The sequence below is a fragment of the Typopeltis vanoorti genome, chromosome 15 (genome assembly GCF_054136105.1).
Source record: "Typopeltis vanoorti isolate ZY-2024b chromosome 15, IOZ_Tvanoo_1.0, whole genome shotgun sequence".
Classification (NCBI taxonomy): domain Eukaryota; kingdom Metazoa; phylum Arthropoda; class Arachnida; order Uropygi; family Thelyphonidae; genus Typopeltis; species Typopeltis vanoorti.
Genome location: NC_143563.1, coordinates 121,289,838 through 121,311,916, shown reverse-complemented (window position 1 = coordinate 121,311,916; position 22,079 = coordinate 121,289,838). Strand labels below are relative to the sequence as shown.

The following is a 22,079-nucleotide window of genomic DNA, read 5'->3' as shown; positions in this document are numbered from 1 at the left end:
GAAACTTTCTCTTCCAAAATCCAAGCACTCCTAAGTCGAGTGTCATCGAGTTTCTCTTAAGCTTGAGATACTCTATGACAAGCAACCGAATGAAAGTGTACCCTTGCCTGCTAACGAACTCCTCGACCTAACTGCATCAAATAGTACATGAGTCAATCGAGACTGAAAACAAGAAACTTAATGCCATTATTCTGAACTTTCCAATAGAAAATGGTAAATCATTAAAAGAAGATGTCAGCAAATTGGCAGAAGAATGCAACTTCGATCTCAGAAACATCGTCAAATGCCATCATTTCAGACCCATAAACAAAAGAAAGGACAGAACAAACTTTCCACATTTCCTAAAAGTGACCCATGACACACCGCTAAGCGCATCCAAATTAATAATGGTGATAAACAAGTTAAAGGACACTTGCCCCCAATCGTGCATGCGTGCTTGCCAGCCTTAAAATTTGCCCAGAGGGAATAAAAATGGCAAAATGGAGACAACAGTTGGATCACATACTACAAACAATCTAAACTAGGGCAAAAATCAAATGATGCCTCTAGTAGCCACCAAAGAAACCAGTATGCAATAGAAACCATAGCAAAAGTGCAAGACCCTTGCATATCCATTTAACCAAATGCCATGGCCTCAAATCCAACTTTAATAGTGTCCACTACCATCTCCAGTCCACCAAACCGCACTTACTCTTTAGCAGAAACTCAAATCTCACCCCCCACCCCAGCACTATCCATCTCAGCCTTCAAAAACTACACATTGTTTAGCTCCTTTCGACATAAGGGTAGCGTCTGCACATACTACAACATAACCTGCCAGAGAGCACCTAACCTAGAATCACCTAACTTTGACATTCTTTGGTTGAAAATATCCCTTCTCCACTCAGTCAAATTCATCTGCTGTTTCTATTGTTCCTCTAATGCAACCAACCACTCCGAGCTTTTAATTTCCGCTCCTTAAAAGTTGATTTTCTCCAGTCCCGCTCTGACAGCAAAATCATCCTCCTAGGAGATTTTAATGTCCATAACACCAACTGGCTTTCCTCCTCCAGTTGTACGGATCTTGCATGCAGAGATGTAGAAACATTTGCCATCACTAACAACCTTACACAAATTGTTCACACGCCAACCAGAATAACAGATAACATGTACTCCTCAAATACTCTAGATCTCTTCCTTACCAATGCTTCCAAATATGCAGTGAATGTAGTGAGCCCCATGGGTAATTCTGACCACAATCTAGTGCTTATCTCCTCCCCCATGCAACAATGCTTACACAGTCACTCCCACAATAGTTTGGCACTGAAACAGCACCAAGTGGAACAGCCTCCAAGACTACCATGCTTCATTCCCATGGTTAGACTATTGTTTCCAGTCTTCCAATCCAAACATATGCACAGAACGTATCACCAAAGTGATCCTCACTGGCATAGAAACATATATTCCCCACAACACTCTGAAGTACCATCCCCTATCTAAACTCTGGTTCTCCAAAAGATGTGCCAAGGCTGTGCACAAATGAAAAAAAAATCAAGAACTCCATCTACCTTCGGTGCTTATACTGAAGCCCAAAACCAATGCAAGAAAACTATCAATGCTTCCAAAAGAGAATTTAAACGGCAAAAAGCAGGAAATTGCAGCCTGCCCAAAAGTCAGTGGTGCATTTTGGTCTCTTGCCAAAGCAATTGGTCTCAACTTTTTTCCTACATACCCAGATGGGTCTATTGCATCATCACCCACAGAAAAAGCTAATCTCCTAGCTTCACACTTTGCCTTCAATGCACGTAACTGACAATAGCAAATGTCCCCCAGTCATTCCAACTACCCAACCTATACAATGCCCTCCTATATTCTTTTGCCAGAAAGAGATCAGAAACCTATTTTCTAAATTAGACAAAAAAATCTCCTGGTCCTGATGGTATTCCTCAATTGTCCTGAAGGTCTGTGCAAGAAACTCCTATCCTATGCCACCTGTACAGTCTCTAACTCCACTGGTATATATCCCAAAGTCTGGAAATTAGCCCATATTCAACCCATTCTTGAGAAGGGTGACAAATCACTCCCATCTAACTACCACCATCAAAGTGATGGAGAAAACAAACAATTCTCAACTCCTAGACTACCTTGAAGGCACCCAGCTATTAAGTGACTACCAGAGTGGATTCCGTTGCTGACGATCAACAGGAGATCTACTCTCATATATCACCCATCTCTGGACAAATGCCATGGAGAAATTTGGCAAATCTCAAGTGGTTGCACTTAATATCTCTAAAGCCTTTGACTGGGTCTGGCACAAAGGCTTACTAAGCAAACTCCCATCATTTAGACTATCTCAGGACTTGTGCAGATGGATTGCCAGCTTCCTGCCTGGATGCACACTATGTGTGATGGTAGACGGCTCCCTATCCTCTCACCATCCAACTAATGCTGAGGTTCTAGAAGGTTCTGGTCTCTCACCAACCCTCTTCCTTCTGTATATCAACTCAATACACAGTTTTGCAGATGACAGTGCATTCTGCACTCCTCCCTTTCATTTGACAAACCTTACTCTACACACAACATCAACCACCACTGCCCTCAATTCTAACCAAGCCATCCTTCAATGGGACTCAGATAACCTCATCAACTTCACTGCTAATATAGCCCAGTTCTGTCTTATTTCTCACAAAAAAGAACTATTATATATTATTTTTGATAACACTCAAATTTCCAGACAAGATGAGATTTCTCTTCTTGGAATTACCCTGATATCAGGCCTCTCCTGGCATAAACATATCACAACCATTGTGCCCTCAGCTTCCAAAAAACTATGATTTCTGTTTCGCACAGGACATTACTTCACCTCTAAACAGCTGTTAACTTTATACAATCATAAATCCGCCCAGCTATCGAATACTGCTCTCACATTTGGAGTGGGGCTCCTCAAAGCTCCCTCAAAATGCTTGACTCAATACAGAAGAGAGCAATCAGGTTGATAAATGACCCATTCCTTACAAACTCACTCTCCTCACTTTCACACAGACATTTAGTCTCTGCAATTTGTGTATTCTACAAATATTTCCATGGCAAATGTTCATCTGATATAGCATCAACAATTCCCAAACTCAGTACTAAGCCCAGTGGAACATTTACAGCTACTGCCCAACATCCCTTCACAGTACACCTTGAAACCCACAGAACAAGTTTCTTTTCCTCCTCCTTCATCCCTGCTACTGCTGTACTTATGTATTTCCCAAGAAATATAATATACAGACTTTTAAAATCAAATGTAAACAAGTTTCTACTTTCCCAATCCACTACCCATATATGGTACTATAGGTTGATCAACCAACCTTTCATGCATGGGCCCAACATAAAAAAACCTAGTAAAAAAAAACTTAGTAATACCAGATATCAGGCCAGGAGAGGCCTGATATCTGGTATTACTAAGACTAAGATCAGAAAAGGTGGTATCCTTCTAGGTAAACTGAATTATTCAAGAAAAAGGAAAAGCAACAATAACAGCAAGTACAAAATAGGAAGATATGACTGTCACAAGCAGCAGACAATTCTGGGCATAGGTATATGGGTAAAACTGGATTTGAACAGTAAATTTTATGTGTCAACAGACAAAGAAAAATTTCATAAATGAAACTGAGGAAATCAATCACAGACAGAAATGTTCTTCTGGAAAAATTTGGGTAAAAAAAGAGCAGGAAAATAATAGCAAGAATCTACTAAATTTCTGCTCAGGATAAAGACTAATTGTTAGTAACACTGCTTCAACTTTTTCCACCCTCTCCCATAAGAGATGTCCAGAATAAAAGAGTGAACACATCAGATTCTTAATTTTTATGTTGTTTGTCAACCTAAATTTCTTTGACATTCATTCAAATGCTTATAAAATGGCTTTTGTACTATTTGTATATATTTCCATACCAATGTTTTCAGCTGTTTTACATATAATAGCTAAAATTTCGCTTGTATGTATGTCAGTGTTCTGATATTAAAGTTCCCATTTGAATAGCCCACATCTCCAAAAACTGCCTCTTGTTCCTCTCCTTATAACCTTTTTTTCATAATCCAATCAACAACAATATAAAAAGTAGTTGTTTATCGTGCACATTCTGATGTCTGCAGCATGATAACAGCTTTTTTCCTTTACATCTTTTCACTATACTCACTTCATTATCAGGAATTTCATAATTTAATAATTATAAAAAAAGTATGTCAAAAGGCAAAACCCGCAATTTGGATCATTCATTCTAAATTGAATGAATGGAAAAACCGAAGAAAACAATACTGTACAGTAATCAGAGATAACAAAGGTGACAAAAACTGATGATCAATATTCTGGGTGTCTGGAGTAATTTCATGAAAGACTAGTAAATGAGAACTGAAGCACCGGAATCACAGTACTAACAAATCCAAAGCAGACTTTTCTTTGTAAGGGTCACAAATGGCAAAAGTTTGGCAGCCAAGCTTTATTTCCACCTCTCCACACCCTAGATAATCCCATGGTGACAGCAAAAAGATAATGCAAACCTCTTTGCAATCTTTTCTTTCAACTCTTGAACAGATGACTAAGATAAATCACCTACATTACAACTGAGTTGCACATACCCACAAACAGCATAAACCTACTATAATATACTATGGATCTTTAGCCAGGCTCAGGCAAAAACCTACTTATTGTGTTAAAAACCTGTGCTGCGAAGCTAATACTCATCCTGTATCACCTATACAAGTTATAATACTAGTCTGGCATCAACCAACAACATGGAAATAAACCTTTACCAGCATATCCATAAAAAATATATATAAGGTAGGGATCAAACTACTGTGCCATTTCACTTTCTAAAAGATGACAATCATTAACAATCATTTTCATAATTATTAGACTAATACGGATTCTACAATTCTTTCTGCAGCAAACGAACATACTAATCTTACTCACGTTTGGACAAAGACCATGAAAATATCTGGAGAACCTTAAGTGGATGTTGTTAATATATCCAAGGCATTTGATTGTGTCTGTGAGAGGAATTCTTATCACAATACCATCTTGTAATCTTATTACAACATAAATTGTCTGTTGTAATAAGATTACAAGCTTCCACTCTGAGCAATTTAATGCATGCCATGATGGATGGCTTCTTCTTATATCCCTTGATTAATGATGGAGTATCCAAGCCCATGCTATTTCTTGTAGACAATGATTTTCTCAAACATCAAATCCTATATATATAATTGCTGATTACACTTCCCATTTTGCTTCATTTGAGAAACCTTTTACTACTGAAATGTTGAAAGATCTATAAGTTCAAATAACAAACAGGATGCAAGCGAGATGGATATGCAGTCTTATTAAGCAATAGATCCACGAGAAGATATATCGTGAGAACAACAGTAAGGAGTTGAAATATATAAAGCACAGGCAAGAAGTTATGAGTATTGTATGGAAAGGTAAATTAGCATACAAAAAGAAATTGGCTATACAGGCTAAACATGCAACCCAGAAGAATTTTATCGTTATGCTTCAAGTAAAGGATGAATAATTTCACTAAATTTAGACAGTAAGCCTGTGTCAGAAGCAAATGTGATAGTTTAAATAATAAATGTTCACTAAGCCAAAATCTATCAACTTGGTGTATGTAACACAGCACACACATTACTACCACTACAATGGAGGGTCTAGAACTGAATTAACCTGAATAAGAATTCGGCAATAGGGACAGATGGGATATCAACATGAAAGCTAAAGAAATGTTCAGCCAATCTGGCTAGGCCATTGTCAAGTTTGTATAATTTTAGTTGAGGAAAGATCCCATAGGAATGGAAAGAATTTGATTGCACAAGGGTAGAGCCAAGATTGATTGAACTATTGACCTATCAATATATCTGGAGTAACTAAGGATTTTAGGTCCGCACGGTTAGCCTAGTGGCTATGCGCTTCGCAACCATATGCCTGGGGAAGGAGTGTCCTAGGTTCAATTCCCGTCGGTGACGTGAGGAGCTGAAGGATCTTCCTCAGCCATAGCCAAGTTAGCCAGTCTTGGGCGTGGACAGCAGGGTTTTTTCCCCAGTTTATTCTGGAGTTTTTCATCCTGCAAAGCAGGCAAACTGGCCTTGAGAACTCAACACTACAGGCCATAGGATACACCGGGGCATAAGGCTGACCACCTTATCCTGTAAACGGAGGCGAGGTCCGATGATCAATGGACCCTCGACACCGCAAGGTAAAAGAGAGTATAAGGAAGATGATGATGATGATGATGAAGGATTTTAGAGAAGGTAACAAGAACTCGCATAAATGAGTGAACAAATAACATGTACTTTGCGAAGAACAGAAGGAGTTTACTAAAGCGAGATCATGTCTGAGAAATTTGCTCATATTTTATAATAATCTTATGGCTGAGTTTTATATAGAGAATAGATACAGTATAATATACTGCACTTTGATAAGATACCACATGAAAGGCAGTTCCACGAACTGGAGAATATGAGACTTGAATATAAACCATTGGCTTAGATAAGTGAGTGACTAAAGGACAACTATCAAAGAATGCGATTGGGGGATGTGAATGTCAGATTTAATGTGCCTGGTGATGTGCCCCAAGGATCAGTCCATGGACCACTGTTTAATAATCTATATATTAATAATATCTGGAAGCCTCAAGAGGAGATCATTTATTTGCTCGTGAAGCAAAGATATGCAAGTCAATCAGAGATACTATGATATACATTTAACAATTTAACACGATAACACAAGGAAAAGTGAATAATAAATTTTAATAGCCAAATATTCACTTCTCCTTTAACTTTCGCAATTAACACAGTAACACAATAAGTTGTGTTACTTTGTTAAACCTTATGGCACAAGTATCACTGAAACTCCACTTACTGAAATACAACATTTTACAGGGTGAACTGAATAGGCTGGAAGTGTGGGCCATTATCATTGCCATTAGCAAGAGTACAGTTATACACTTCGGCATGTTAAGATAGCCAATGGCACATTATATTGATGGGATTGTGCTTGGAGCAATTACAACGAAGAGGACAACTGCAATGTTGAAATAAACACCGAGATAAGAATATGGAAGTCATTTTGCTTTTTACAAGACTTTGGTAGGTCTGTATCTGGACTATTGTGTAAGATTTGGTTTCCTGAGAAATAAAGTTGTGGAAAGCCTGCAAAGAAGATTTCAGGATTATGGAATGTAGATTATCATGATCGACTGAGAGCATATGTACTGTAGGCTGGTCAACAGGAGAAACAGGGGCAAAATTATGAAGTTCGATAAACTTCTGATATCCTAATAATATTAGGATATAGAAGTGGAGAGGACAATTGGGAAATCAGTGGAAGCTAAATGTGTCTGCATTTAAAAAGGAGGCAAAATGCTAGATTTTTCTCACAAAACTATTAGTAAATGGAACAGTTTGCTTGTTGAAGTAGTGTGTTAAAGAGAAAATATGACAGCTAGTGTAGGTGCAGTATTGTCATCTTCAATGAGTTCTAGACTCCCTGGAGGAGCAGTAATAATGTCTTAAATAATGATCTCACCACTCTCAAGTGTCAGATGAAAATCTAGGACACTGTTGTGTCATAGGTTACATGATCTCTTCTGTGTGGATTAATATAAAAAATATTCAAAGGATATGAAATTGGGATTGCACATCAATACCCCAAGATGGGGGGGGGGTAAAATAAAATGTCATAAAACAGAAATGTGGAAAAGCACCTGAAGTAGATATTTCACCAGAAATGCTCAAATATGGAGGAATAAAAATTTTTACATTGGAACAGGTTGCTCACAGTATCTGTCTGTAGGCTATCAAGTATATCCAATACAGATGTTCTACAGAATTTTTTTTTGTAAATTAGTGTAAACTTCAATACTGTTTCACATTACCATTTTCAGTTTAGTGCATTTATCTTTGGAGAAATGCATGATTGTGTATGTATGCTTCATTGTTGTGCACTGTTTTCGTGTTATGTTAATGTGTAGCATAATTTTTTAATGAAATTAATTTACTTGATTGTAATTTGGTCTGACCTAAAATTAGTCTTATAGTTTAATGTTTATATACATTTAAACTTATTTAAGTGTCTGAAACTGAGATTTTACCTCTCTCAAACCAAGTACCATTTACAGTGCATGTAAGGGCAATGTCTTGTCTCACTTCATGATGGAAGCAGAACCAGAAGTATCATATGCATTGGAGCATGCACAAGCGAAAAGAATATGGTAACTAGTAAACAGCTGGAGAGAGCTGTATAAGTGAGAGGGATAAAGATATCGAAGAATTTTTGAAACGAGTCAGAATTCAAAAAGAAAGATGTTTTGAAAGTTATTTAGCTGTTATGTTACAAAAGTAACGGGCGTGGAAAAAATTTATACAGAACTTGATACATGAAGTTTCTCATATAGGAAGATATTAAAGGAAGACTTTAATATTTATCGGACATTAAAGGTCCCATTAATACAGTAATAATTTAACAGCTGTTTCGGAGAATGGATAGCGAATTAATCTTTAAATTTTTTTTTTTTTTACTTGGGAATTCCTTCATACAGGAAGAGGAAAAACATTGTGAATCTTGAAAATGAATGTAGAAACATTTGTCGGATTTTTCTAGAAGACATTAAAAGGAGGAATGATAAATAGTGTTCAAGTTTGAGGAATTTATTCTCAAGTGTGAACTTTTCATATCTCTAAATTAAGGGGATAAAAATCCCCTATTGTTTTTCAGCCAGTAAGCGAAACTAAGATCGAACACTACGATCTGTAACGTTTCATGCCGACGAACTGTCAGCGTATCCAAGCGTAAGTGACCACTTGGTAGTGCCACACCACGGCAACTCGTTGCAAAGGTGAAGCAAGCTTCCTCACTGTTCTTGATATTTTCCCATAATGTAAAACACAGCTCTTAAGAGATGTAGTACTGTTTTACATTATGAGGAGAGGTCACTACCCAGACCAGTTCCAACCTTTTTTTGAGGTCTCATCCGTGAGTAGCTAGACCTAGATGATATCAAAGTTTTAAGTGAAAAGAACGTACATACCTTCGCTATACGAATGCCAGAAAGGTGTGCTACTATATTGTATTATAACATATTATAATTAAGAAAAGCCAAATGGCTAATTTTTTTCTGGCGAAGTTGATAAAAATCAAGGGCATAAAAATCCCTTATTGTTTTTCAGCCAGTATGCGAAACTCTAAGATCGAAAACTACGATCTAAGCATTTCATGCCGACGAACTATTGGCGAATCCAAGCGTAAGTGACCACTTGATAGTACCACACCAAGGCAACTCGATGCAAAGGTGGAGCAAGCTCCCTCACTATTCTTGATATTTTCTCATAATGTAAAAACACACAGCTCCTAGGAGATGTAATACTGCTTTCAGCATGAAATGCTTAGATCATAGTTTTCGATCTTAGAGTTTCGCATACTGGCTGAAAAACAATAAGGGGTTTTATCCCCTTAATTTATCAACTTCGCCAGGGGAAAGAAAAAAAAAAAAAAGCCGTTTGGCTTTTCTTAATTATAATATGTATAGTGGCACACCTTTCTGGCATTCGTATAGCGAAGGTATGCAAGTTCTTTTCACTTAAAACTTTGATATCATCTAGGTCTAGCTACTCACTGATGAAACCTCAAAAAAGGTTGAAACCGGTCTGGGTAGTGACCTCTCCTCATAATGTAAAGCAGTATTACATCTCCTACTAGGAGCTGTGTGTTTTTACATTATGAGAAAATATCAAGAATAGTGAGGGAGCTTGCTCCACCTTTGCATCGAGTTGCTTTGGTGTGGTACTACCAAGTGGTCACTTACTCTTTGATTCGCCGATAGTTCGTCGGCATGAAACGCTTAGATCTTAGTTTTCAATCTTAGAGTTTCGCATACAGGCTGAAAAACAATAAGGGATTTTTATCCCCTTAATTTATCAACTTCGCCAGAAAAAAATAGCCGCTTCGCTTTTCTTCTTTTTCATATCTCTTATTACGAATAGCAAATCTACAGTAAATTTTAAGATTTTCATAAGAGAAAAGTGGTATGCAAGATAAGTTAACTATTTCTGCTAAAAAGTAGCAAAACCATTTCAATGTTTATTGGAAGTGCAGATGAGTTTGGGAGAAATTATGTTCTTTTTAGCTAGCATATTATAAACCCAGATAAGATAATATTTAGTGAACTATAATTTTTAGATATTAAGATGAGTTACATATTTTTCAATGACTTTCAGTAGTATTAACCTGTTTTCTCATTTTTATAAATAAAAGTGTGAAGACTCAATTTCCTTAATTTGTGTTAAAGTTAAGATCAATTTTTGAAAATATGTCAGAATAATCATAAATAAATATATAAATAAATATATATATATATATCTAGGATCTCACTTCTGTGCTTAGATTTCAGTACAGAAATGCAATAACATTGATAGCCTCTCTCTCTTTTTAACAAAAGATGCAATCAATGATCAGGATTTAATAAATAATAAATTAAACTGTTTACAAATAATAAACATTTAAAACTTAACAATTCACAGGAACAGGAAAAACATTGGTTGCATTTCAATGGTGAATCTATAGATCATATAAATTATTTCAACATAGCAGATGATTGGAGTAGAACTCAGACAATTCCCATATATAAAAAGAAGGAATAAATTTGAATGTGAGAATTACAGAGGAATTTCTCTAACAAGTATTTCGGTTAAGATTTATGCAAGCATACTTCAAAATTGGCTGAGAAAACCTGTGAAATAAAAACCAACAAGCTGGGACTAGGCTAAACAGAAGTTATTAAGATCAGATTTTCACTTTATGAGAAATAGTTGAGAAATAATAGAAATATAACAAGGTCTATAAGTATCATAGACCTTAAAAGGCATATGACAGCTTGCCCAGGGGAAAGAACTTCAAACACTACAGTTATATGATGTAAATGGAATATTATACAGGGCAATACATAGGCTACATTTAACTTGTAAGTCAGCAGTTAGAATTGAAGGAAATACAAGAAGAAAGCTTGATTTAAAATCAGGAATAAGACGAGGATGCAGATTATCTTCAGTTTTATTCATCACCTATATGGATTGCATTGTGCAAGCAGCATAAAACCTGACATTAGGATCAGAGTGAAGCAAAAAAATCTGTATAAAGTAACCTTAGCTCTTTGCTTTATGCAGATGTTGTATTCCTAATACACATCCAGTGCACGTCAGCATGATTCTCTTTAATAACAGCTTTAAAAAATCTAGCATGAAAATCAGCAATAAACAGACCACAGCAATAGAACAAGCAAAATATATCACCTGTTTAGGCATGGTTTTTAGTGATGATAGCATATTAATGGAAACAGACAAAAAAATATGCAAAGTTAGTATGGTGGGAAGCCATTTGAATAAACGTATACTGAATAAAAGAAATTAGGCAAAACACTAAACTAGCAGTATAAAAGACAGTGTTCAAGCCAGTTTTAGTTATAGATCTAAGAGTCAGGTTAGAAATAAAGCATAGAACCCAGATATGAGTTCTGGAAAAAAAAAAAAAAATATATATATATATATATATATTAGTCCTGAACAGATGAAGTAATCAGGAAAGAACTTGAGAATGTTTGCATTCACGAATATGAGAGCAAGCCCAGTATTAAGTGGTATGGTCACTTAAACAGAATGGAAGAGAAGAAAAGGTCAGAAAGGAAAGGAAAAGAAGAAAGATCAAAACAGATGTTTGATGCCAAGATGACAGGAAAAAGAACCAGAGAAACACCACGGTCTGAGTGGATTGATTCATCAAGAAGTGCCTTAGAAAAACACAATGTTAGATATGACAATATTGCAGAGCTGATAATTAACAGACTAATTTGGAGGAAATTTATTGACAGGAGATTAATAATAATATAAACTGAATCGTGTAATACTGTCATAGCAGCCTAAATGCCCCTTGATGTACATATCAGGAGATTGTTACATAGACAATTTTTAATGAAGCAAATATGGACGTAGACAATAGAATAATTATCCATGGGACTGGTGTAGTGCAAGTTAAAATGGACAGGATGAAATTAGCCAAAAATCTGAATTTAAGTACACAAGACAGTGTTCAAAATCAATTTTAACTTGAGGATCTGAGAGTGGACATAAAACAGTTGATCAAAGAAAACCAACTGCAGAATAAAAGGAGAGTGAACAGGTGGCATATATAACTAAATTATTAAAAAAACAGATATTATAAACTTGACATCATTAAGCAAGAACGCATATGAAGAAGTAATCTAAGCTGGTATGGACAGTCAAAATGGGACAGGATCACGAAGATCAATGTGGATTAATCCACTTTAGACTGAGATCAAACATGGTATGCTATGACAAACATAGTGAATAGGTAAAATTGAACTCTTTTATACTAACATAATAAAAATGATGCGTTATAATATTATGAGAATGTCATCCAAGAGTAAAAGAAGCTTGTAGAATGTACTGAACAAAACTAGATGAATTATCCTGATAATCTAAAGTAGCATTACAATGATTTCGATCACTGGAATATTCTAATCATAACCACTATAAGAGAAATTAGTACATTAAGTATTCTGTAAACATCCTTAGAAACTATAATAATCTGATTTTCAGCTGTTAGTCAAAGATCATAAAATTCAATAAACAGTAAAAATAAGGAAAAACAATCAATCAGAAAACTACTATTCACTTCAAAGAAATTCACAAAATACATTTAACTGTTTTTCTCCCAAAACATTTAAATTTCTCTTTTTCTTAATTTTTAATGATTCAAATATTTCCATGTGTAACAATTTATGAGAGAAAAATTAGGCCTGAATGGAAATATAGTCATCCCCCGCCCAATGTTGGGTTACGTTCTATCCAGAAAGACGTAAGTCGATACATTAAATCAATAGAGTTATAGGGGTTAGGGACTTAATAATTTTTAAGCCTTATTAGAAAACAAACCCCAACTCAACATCACCAGATTTAAAGATTGGTACTATCAACATAAGAAGCCAGAATGGCAAAGAAATGGAGCTGCTGAGGAATTAGAGAAGTACCAGATCGACATAATAGGGGTGACTGAAACAAAAAAGACAAAAACTGGTGAGATCTTTCTGTGCAATAAATGCAAAATGTTATATTCAGGCAATGACAATCAAGGAAAAGAAGGAGTAGCCATAGTATTCAACACTAAATGCGACGTTAATCTTCTTGAATGTGCAGGCAGTCTCAAGTAGAGTAATGTGGGCAAATATGAGAATGGGGAACTGGACAATGAGACTTATTTGTGCCTATGGTCCGACAGAAGGTTCTACTAAGGTAGAAGTGGAGGCATTTTTTGAGGATTTAGAGAAAGCATCTGACACAATGAAAAAGGAAAAGTTGGTCCTTGTTGGGGATCTAAATAGCAGAGTACAAAATGATTGTCAGACATACAAAAATATATTGGGAAAATTTGGAGAAAAGAGCAAAGCTAATAATAATGGTAAATACCTGTTGGATTTCTGCTCAGGACATGGACTGGTTATTACTAACACCATATTCCAACATAAAAATGTGCACAAATTCACATGGAGAGAAGAGGCAAGAAATAAGAAAAGTCTCATTGACTATGTTATTCTTGATAGTGATGTTTTCTCCTTGGTGCAGGACCCCAGAGTATACAGAGGATTTGAAATTGGAAGTGATCACTATTTAGTCTTGAGCAGGATAAAACTGAATTTCATATGGAAAAGAATAACATGTAAGAGAGTTTTAAAGCAAATAAAAGTTGAGCAGTTCTCAGATATGAATTGTAGACTAAAATACACAAAGATTATTGAAGAAAAAATGAAAGAGTTTGAGAACAGGAACCAAACCTTGGTTCCTGTTCTCTCCATGGTGGACACAAGAAGTTAAAGAGGAAGTGAAGGAAAAGAAAGCATATCACAAGTTCCTGCCAAATAAGTCAACTTGTGCTCTTAGAGAATACAAAGACAAATGTAAGAAAGCTAAACACTGTGTAAAACTTGCTAAACAAAAGTCATGGGAGGACTTTGGCAAGAATATAGAAAATAAATATCAAAGAAGGTGGCAAAATATTCTGGAGGTTGTTGAAGAAGCTTAGGAATGGAGGAAAGTATACTTGAGAAACGGTTGAGAAGAATTGTGGAAGAAAAGCTTGGTGAAGAACAAGCTGGATTCAGGCCAAATAGAGGCTGTCAGGATTGGATCTTCATTTTACAACAAATAGTCGAGAAAGCATGGGAACATAACAAAGATCTGTATTTAAGTTTTGTCGAATTGGAAAAGGCATATGACAAGGTGCCAAGAGAGAAGCTATTCAATACGCTACAGTTATATGGTGTCAATGGCGTATTATATCAAACAATACTTAGTCTATATATGAGTTGTTAGTCAGCAGTTAGAACTGAAGGAAGTACAGAAAGATGGTTTAATGTTAAATCTGGTGTGAGACAAGGATGTACATTATCCCCTCTGTTATTCATTATCTACATGGATCACATTATGAAGGAAAGTGGTATGAAATATGATATCAAAATCGGAGATGTCAATGTCAGTTCTTTGCTTTATGCAGATGATATTATACTTCTAAATAAATCCGCTACAAGTCTGCAAGATTCTCGGACTAAATTGAATAACTGTTGTAATAGATATGGTATGAAAGTCAGCAATAAAAAGACAAAGACAATGAAAATAGGCAGAATCATTGAAAATGTTGACTGTGTTGTGAATGGAGAACCTGTGGAACAAGTAAAACATTTCGGCTACTTAGGCACGATTTGTACTGAAGATGGTAAATTAAATATAGAAATAGACAACAGAATTAGCAAAGCTGGTATGGTAGGAAGTCAATTTGAATAAATTCATATGGAATAAGAGAGAAATTAAATCAGAACAGTAAATTAGCTGTATACAAGACAGTGTTCAAACCAGTTTTAACTTATGGATCTGAGAGCTGGGTCAGAAGTGAAACACTTGACCAAAGACTAGAGACCGCAGATATGAGAGTCCTGAGAAAGATTAGACGCATGAACAGATGGTATCAATAGCAATATCATATTAAAAACGAGGATATTAGGAAAGAACTTGACATTGTCAGCATCCAGGAATGCGTTAGCAGAGCTAATCTCAGGTGGTGTGGTCACTTAAACAGAATGGGCAAAGAAAGATTAGAAAAACAAGTGTTCTCTGCCAGGTTGGCAGCAAAATGACCCAGAGGAAGACCAAGATATAGGTGGATTGATACAATAAAAAGTGCCTTAGACGATAGAAATATAAGATATGATAATGTTGGAGTCTTGACAAGTAACAGGCTGATTTGGAGGAAAATTGTAGATAGGAAGTTAGTAATGATGTAATTTTTTTCATGTATTACTATCATATCCTGTACACCCCTTGAGGGTACATGGCAGGAATTTGATGATGATAAAACTGTACTGTGCATTACTGCCACTATAAAACAGGAGAATAATCACCCAAATCTTCCGCCACAATCCCATCTTCATTACCTTCCCTACGTGAAGTACCATGCTGCGGCTCTTCTGGTGTAGCCTTTGTTTTTATTTTTATGAAAATGTCCAATGTGCTTTGCTTATTCCTGTTCTTCTTTTCATCATAAATTTGTTTATAGCAAGCAAACGCATCATGTACTTTAGTTTCTACTAATAAGTAGTGTTCAACATTGGGGTCCATGTTTTCAGCCATTTTGAGAACATGGCTAACTGCAGAGAACATTTCTGTAAGACCCTTCACTGTGAATTGTTTAACTACCTCTTCTTGTTTCTCTTTTCCTTCTTCCTCTTCTCCAACACATTGTTCTCCAGTTTGACTAATTCTTCGCTGGTCAACTCTTCTGAGGCGCTCTCTATGAGTTGAACTGTGTCGTCATTCACTTCAAGATTCAGATTGTTTGCTATCCCCACTATTTCTTCACTCAATTTAAAAAGGTCTTCATTTTTCTTTTTTTTTTCTCAAACTTTCAAAATCGGGCAAAATCTTTTTAATGTCTTTTTCCATATGCCACTCATATACCGAGAGGTCGTTTCGTCCCAAGCCACAACAATATTTTTAATATCATGAAAAATATTGAATGCTTTCTGGAATTGCACGAATCTGGTCATTTCTTTCAGTGGGAGAAATGGCTTGTCCATCGGTTGGATCAATGAAGTAGTGTGTGGAGGAAAAAATATGACCTTGAACTTGATGAAGATCACAGATATAAGACGGATGACCTGGAGCATTATCTAGAATTAGTAAAATTTTAAATTCTACATTTTCTTTCACACAATAGCTTTCCATTTCACTCATATATCAGCTGATTAAAGCATCCACAAACAATTTTTGAGTCATCCATGACTTCTTATTGCTCCTATAATGAACTGGAAGAGTATACTTCCTAATGTTTTTGAAGGCTCGTATATTCTCACTGTGCCATATCACAAATGGTTTCAGTTTATATCCAGCCACATTATCCCCTAACAGAATCATAATACGGTCTTTAAGAGCTTTGAAACCAGGCATAGATTTTAGCTTTTTGCAGATGAATGTCTGTTTGGACATTTTTTTCCTACACAAGGAGGTCTCATCCATTTTAAATATTTGTGTGGCAAATAAATTTTCCTCCATAATTATTTTATCCAATTTCCCTACAAACTCCTTGGGAGCCATCTCATTGGCCCTTGCAGATTCACCATACATTTTCACATTATGCAGCACAAAACCCAAACACTACTTGAATCTTGTGAACCAACCGGAAGAAGCACTGAATTCATAGTTGTAATCGGATCCTGCTTTCTCCTTCAACACCTTACTTTTTTAATCTAACAGTCAAGCTTTTGATTTTTAATGAAAGTATTTCATTTCAGATATCAATTTTAACTACTCATTGCTTATTTTTGGTTTATTTGAATTTTATATGCATACATGACAGACAACTGGCAGTGAAACTAATATCTACATGTAATGATCAGGGCAGCTATGTAGGAGAAAAGAACAAGGCATCTTTTGTCTATCCCATTCTTGCTAAAGTAGAATAAAAGTTACTGATATTTAAGACAGAACTTTCAACCATAATTAAATTCTTCAAAAAAAGCATTGCTCATGTCTTCTATATCAGAAAAGCCCAACTTCTTTTTCTTGAAACCTGAAGAAAATATTTTATATCAATACCTAGACTTCTCAATCAGGTTGATCCATGCACAGATGAAAATATAAAACCATAACATATAATTTTTCAGAAAATTAGTTCTTGATTTTTGTTACTGATGTAAGCAGAATTTTCAGGAACATCATAAACTGAGAAAAGTCAATATTCATAACTCAAAATCAACTTTAAAAAACTTTTTTACTGAGTCTCACAAGTAGTTATTTAATAAAAGCAGTACAAAATATTTAAATATGACTATATACTTACACCGATGTGCATGTTTCAGAATCTAAGAGAACATTTTTTTCCCTATCTACTGGTCACATTTCATTGCCACAATTCTTTGAGTAAATGTTCCACCATGGAAAAACAATTATAAATTCACCTAAAGCAAAGAGGATAAATTACAGAAAATTACTAAGTGATATTTTAAACTTATTGTAATTATATTCAAGTAATTTGATTATAATTTATTAACTGAACATATTTGTTCACATTCAGTGATACATACCTTATTATACAACTTTGTGAAAGTTTTAAAAATTATATGCTGTTACCTACACCAGTTTCTACCAATTTAATGCATATTGTAAGGTGCCAAATGAAAAAAAAACAGACTGGCTGAATGATAAAGCAGACAAATGTACAGAAGCCTATTTACATCATGACTCCAAATTTCTCTACTGATTGCCAAAGACAACATTCCTTCACCTCTCACCATGAAAGATTTGCAAGACAAGGTAACTGGAAATATTAGAGAAACAGAACACATCTGGTACAATTAATTCTCCAATATCTCTAAAGATAAGATTTCACCAACATGAACTGCTTGGAAAAAAATGAACAGCATTTGCTGTGATGACTGCAGCAATTCTACAGGGCATACTTTCCATGATGTACGATAGCAATCAATGGGAATTTTGCCCACTTCCTGTAGGCATGTAACGAAGTCCTTAACTGTTGTGGGAGAGATGTCCCTTGACCTTCCAAACCCTCCAGTTCATCCCACAGATGTTCAATAGGGTTGAGATCAGTGGAGGCACTGTCTTTATTATTATTATTATTATTCAGGCCTCCAAGAGGTCAAAAGACTCATCGAGGGGAGATCCCCTCGATGATCACTTTCTTCTGCACAGCTCAAATTCACCGCCACGTGCTACGGCGACGCTAGTGCCACTCCTTTGAAAGGGAATGGTCAGTTCCTCATGTTGGAGGTTTAATGGAGTACAGACAGCACTAGGAAAGGATTAAAAACTAATTTTAATATTTCCAATATTTTGTCTCAGACACCTTCAGGAGGGACAAATAACACAGACAATAAAATACTTAATGAAACATGTAGGTGACTAAAGTTCAATCTAGGTGGTGTGCTCTCTACGGGCATTTGTAGGCAGCCTTAGATGTAAGCTGGGACTTCTGATGATTATTGTTCCCCAAATTTTGGGAAGTTTTATGCAACGATATTTGTTTAAATTAAGTTGATTTCTGAATGTCACTGCAGATTCAAAATACAGTCTTTCCTTTTTAAGTTTCCTATAATGGAGCATGATGGTTTTCTTAAAGAAGATCCTGTGAGTTGTATACAATACATACAACATGGTCTGCAACTCCAGACTAACCAGTCTTGAATGCAGATGTAAGATTTCTGTACATCTAAATGGATAGTGGCTGATCTACTTGACTGTCCGAAATAAGCCAACTTGCATGAGCAGGGCACATACTCTAACTCTAGTCACAGAGAGGAGGAAGCTGATCTTTAGAAGAACAAATAAGAGTATCAAGTTTCTGATGAGGCTTAAAAGTTATGTAGAGAAGCTTTTAAGGAATTTTGTTAACTCAGTAGACTATTGGTTCTTTGGCTTAACTACCATTGTATGGAATTCCTTGTAAAGAATTTCCATTTTTTTTTCTCAATTTTATTTTACAGATGAGTAATTAGTAGTGTGGCATTCATTATACAGGGTGTTCGGGATAAATTTGACATATTTATAATTAATTATATTTTTCCGTAAGTTACATGTATTAACACACACTTCTCTTCATTTAAAAGTTTGGACCCTTCTTCATTCATATACAAGATGTCAGAAAGGATGGATAGCTGGAACCCACCTGAATCATGGAAGAGAATAACTTGTATCATGATGATTCGTGCCCGCCATCAAAATAAGGATATTACGACTGCTGCCCAATGCTCCCTGAATACAGTAAAAACAATCAGGCATGAACTAGAGACTTGCAATGGTGACTACGAGGATGTAGCAAGAAGAAAGATCCCTAGCAGACGATCTGATTGCGTTCGTACAGCAGAATTCCTCGCAAATCTGCAGGAACAGGTGTTGAAGAACCCTGGCATTGGAATTCGGGCTTTGTTCGTGGAGTTGCTAACTGTAGTCAAGCCCTGGATAACAAGGGTAGCCAATGGTAGGCCGTATGTATGGCAGCAGGATTCGGCCCCTTGCCACACCTCTGGGAAAAGTCAAAAATGGTTGTCTGAAAATTTCTACGACTTCACCAGTCCAAATGTTTGGCCTCCAAACTCCCCAGACCTTAACCCCATGGATTATTTTGTATGGGGCGCAGTTGAAAAAGACACCAATCGCACTTCCAGTAATACAAAAGCCCAGTTAATGGATAAAATTAAAACAGTTTTTGCGGCCCTTCCCAGGGAGACTGTAGCATCAGCTTGTTCGAGGTTCCGAAGCAGAATTGAAGCTGTGATCGATGCTAATGGTGGTTATTTTGAGTAAATCTTGTTGATAGTATTGTAATTAACTCTGCCTGTAATGTTTTTTTGTCAATTCATTAAATTTAATAGATACAAAGAAGATTTTCTTTTTCCTTACGAAACTGTCAAATTTATCCCGAACACCCTGTAAATGATGCCAATGATATCGAAAAAGTCAGGGTTATAATTCAGTATCATTCCAAGACAAATCAGTATATACTACTTTGAAGATTTTTTAGTAATGTTTAAATGTTTTTAAAAATAAATGAATAGCATTTTGAAGAAAATAGTCAAAGAAGAAGGCTTAAAAGACAAACTTGAGAATCATTATTTGGGGAATAAAGTTAAAGCCACTGAAAGACAAAACAAAACATTTTCTTATTTAAACAGGATCAAAATTGAATTCTATGCTCTTTGAATTATCTTTTAATCATAATCGCATTTAATTATCAATATCACCAGGTCTAACAGTAAAGAACAAAAAAAAATTGTATAAAATTGTGTATACAATTAATTGCTGACAAAAAGTTGATATAGTGTGATCACCTTTGAAGTAACTCTCTCCACATACAATGCAAGTTCCAATCTTCCTTCCATACAGTATAACAGGACTGGAAGTCCTCTTCTATTAACTTGTTTAAGACCCTGTCAAGGCTCTTTGGAAGTTTTCTACAGGCTAAAAATAAGTACCATTCATCTTGTTCTCGAGCTTAAGGAAAAGAAAAAACTCAGCTGAGTATGGTGGCTGTTCCAACATAGGAATGCACATTTTAGTTAAATATTCATGAACTGACAGAGCAGCATGAGAAGATGCATTGTTGTGATGCAAGATCCACTCATTCACAATCTGTGGATGCACTTGTAATATACATTTTTGCAACTTGGAAGTTCAAGGATTTCTTTGTGGTAAATTTGAGTCGGTTCCAGTAGGCTTCAAATTCTTGGTGGGCCATGCCATTGTAATCAGAAAAAGACTACAATCACCGTTTTAATTTTGGACTTGCTTGTGCACACCTTTGGTCTTGGAGAATTTTTCATGTACTGCTCCTAACTTTGGCATTTCACTGAAACATTTATGAAACACTTAATTACATGATAAAGAATTTTATCATGTAATTAAATGCTCTTTATATTTAAGTAACTTAATGGGTGCACCTTTTGGACAACTCGTATAGCAAAGTATATAAGTTCTTTTCGCTATACCCTTTGGTATTAATTTGGTCTAGCTACTCACTGATGAAGCCTCAATAAAGGCTGAAACCAGTTTGGGTAGTGACCTCCCACCATAATGTAATAACAGCGCACATTTCCTAGGAAATGTGTTTTTACATTATGGAAAACACCAAGAATAGCGATCAGAACTTTACCACCTTTGCAACGAGTTGCCCGTGTTTGTATTACGTTCTAGGACTACTTGCATTTAGCTCACTCTAGTATTTGCTGATACTTTTATAGTTTTTTATACTATATATTCGGCATGAAACTCTGATTCCAATCTTTGAGTTTCTTATTCGGGTTTAAAACAATGTGGGATCTAATATCCCCTTAATTTAATTTAAGGATAAAGAATCATTGCCATACATCCACTTAATTTTAATGGACCATTTCAGCAGTACTATTGTTCAGTTTAATTCAAAATTTAATTACGCAATGTTGTTTCTGATTTCACTTCTCCATTTTTGTGACAAACCCACAAGACATACCAACTGAAAACACAATAACTCGACAGGTGTTTACCCTAAAATGAGAAACTGGTACTAACGGTTTTGAAACATACGTCATCGTCGGTTCAATTGTGCTGCTAATTGCTACAATAAAAAAAATTTTAAAAAATAAATAAAAAATAAATTATGTTTCTACTAGCCCTCATATATAGATATAGAAATTTATATAAGTTTATGATTAAATATTTCATTTAATCATAAAGCAAGATTAACTAAAATTAAATGTAATTTTAGTTAATCTTGCTTTATGATTGAACTCTGACACTTATGTCAGAGTTCAATTAAACCACTTCAACAGACACAGAACAGTAAAAACATAATGGTCAGGAAAAGAACACACAATAACATCCACAATCAGTTTCGCATAAAATTTAACACAAGGTTCAGAGAAAAATCAAAAATCGCTAACAGGTCAAAATGCTAATAAATTTATCTTAATAGAGAACCAAAAAAAAAAAATACAATATTAAGCAAATAA

At 35.5% G+C, this 22,079-nt stretch overlaps 1 protein-coding gene across 17 annotated transcripts in view; it reads right to left on the bottom strand.

Moving 5' to 3' along the window:
• Positions 1-22,079, bottom strand: part of LOC150099111 (paired amphipathic helix protein Sin3a-like) — a 578,777-nt gene that overhangs the window by 503,108 nt on the left and 53,590 nt on the right. For all 17 annotated transcript variants that reach the window (XM_090404589.1, XM_090404593.1, XM_090404598.1 and 14 more), the window contains one exon: positions 17,420-17,537. The gene's annotated coding sequence lies outside the window, so the exon portion shown is untranslated. The remainder of the gene's footprint in view (positions 1-17,419; positions 17,538-22,079) is intronic.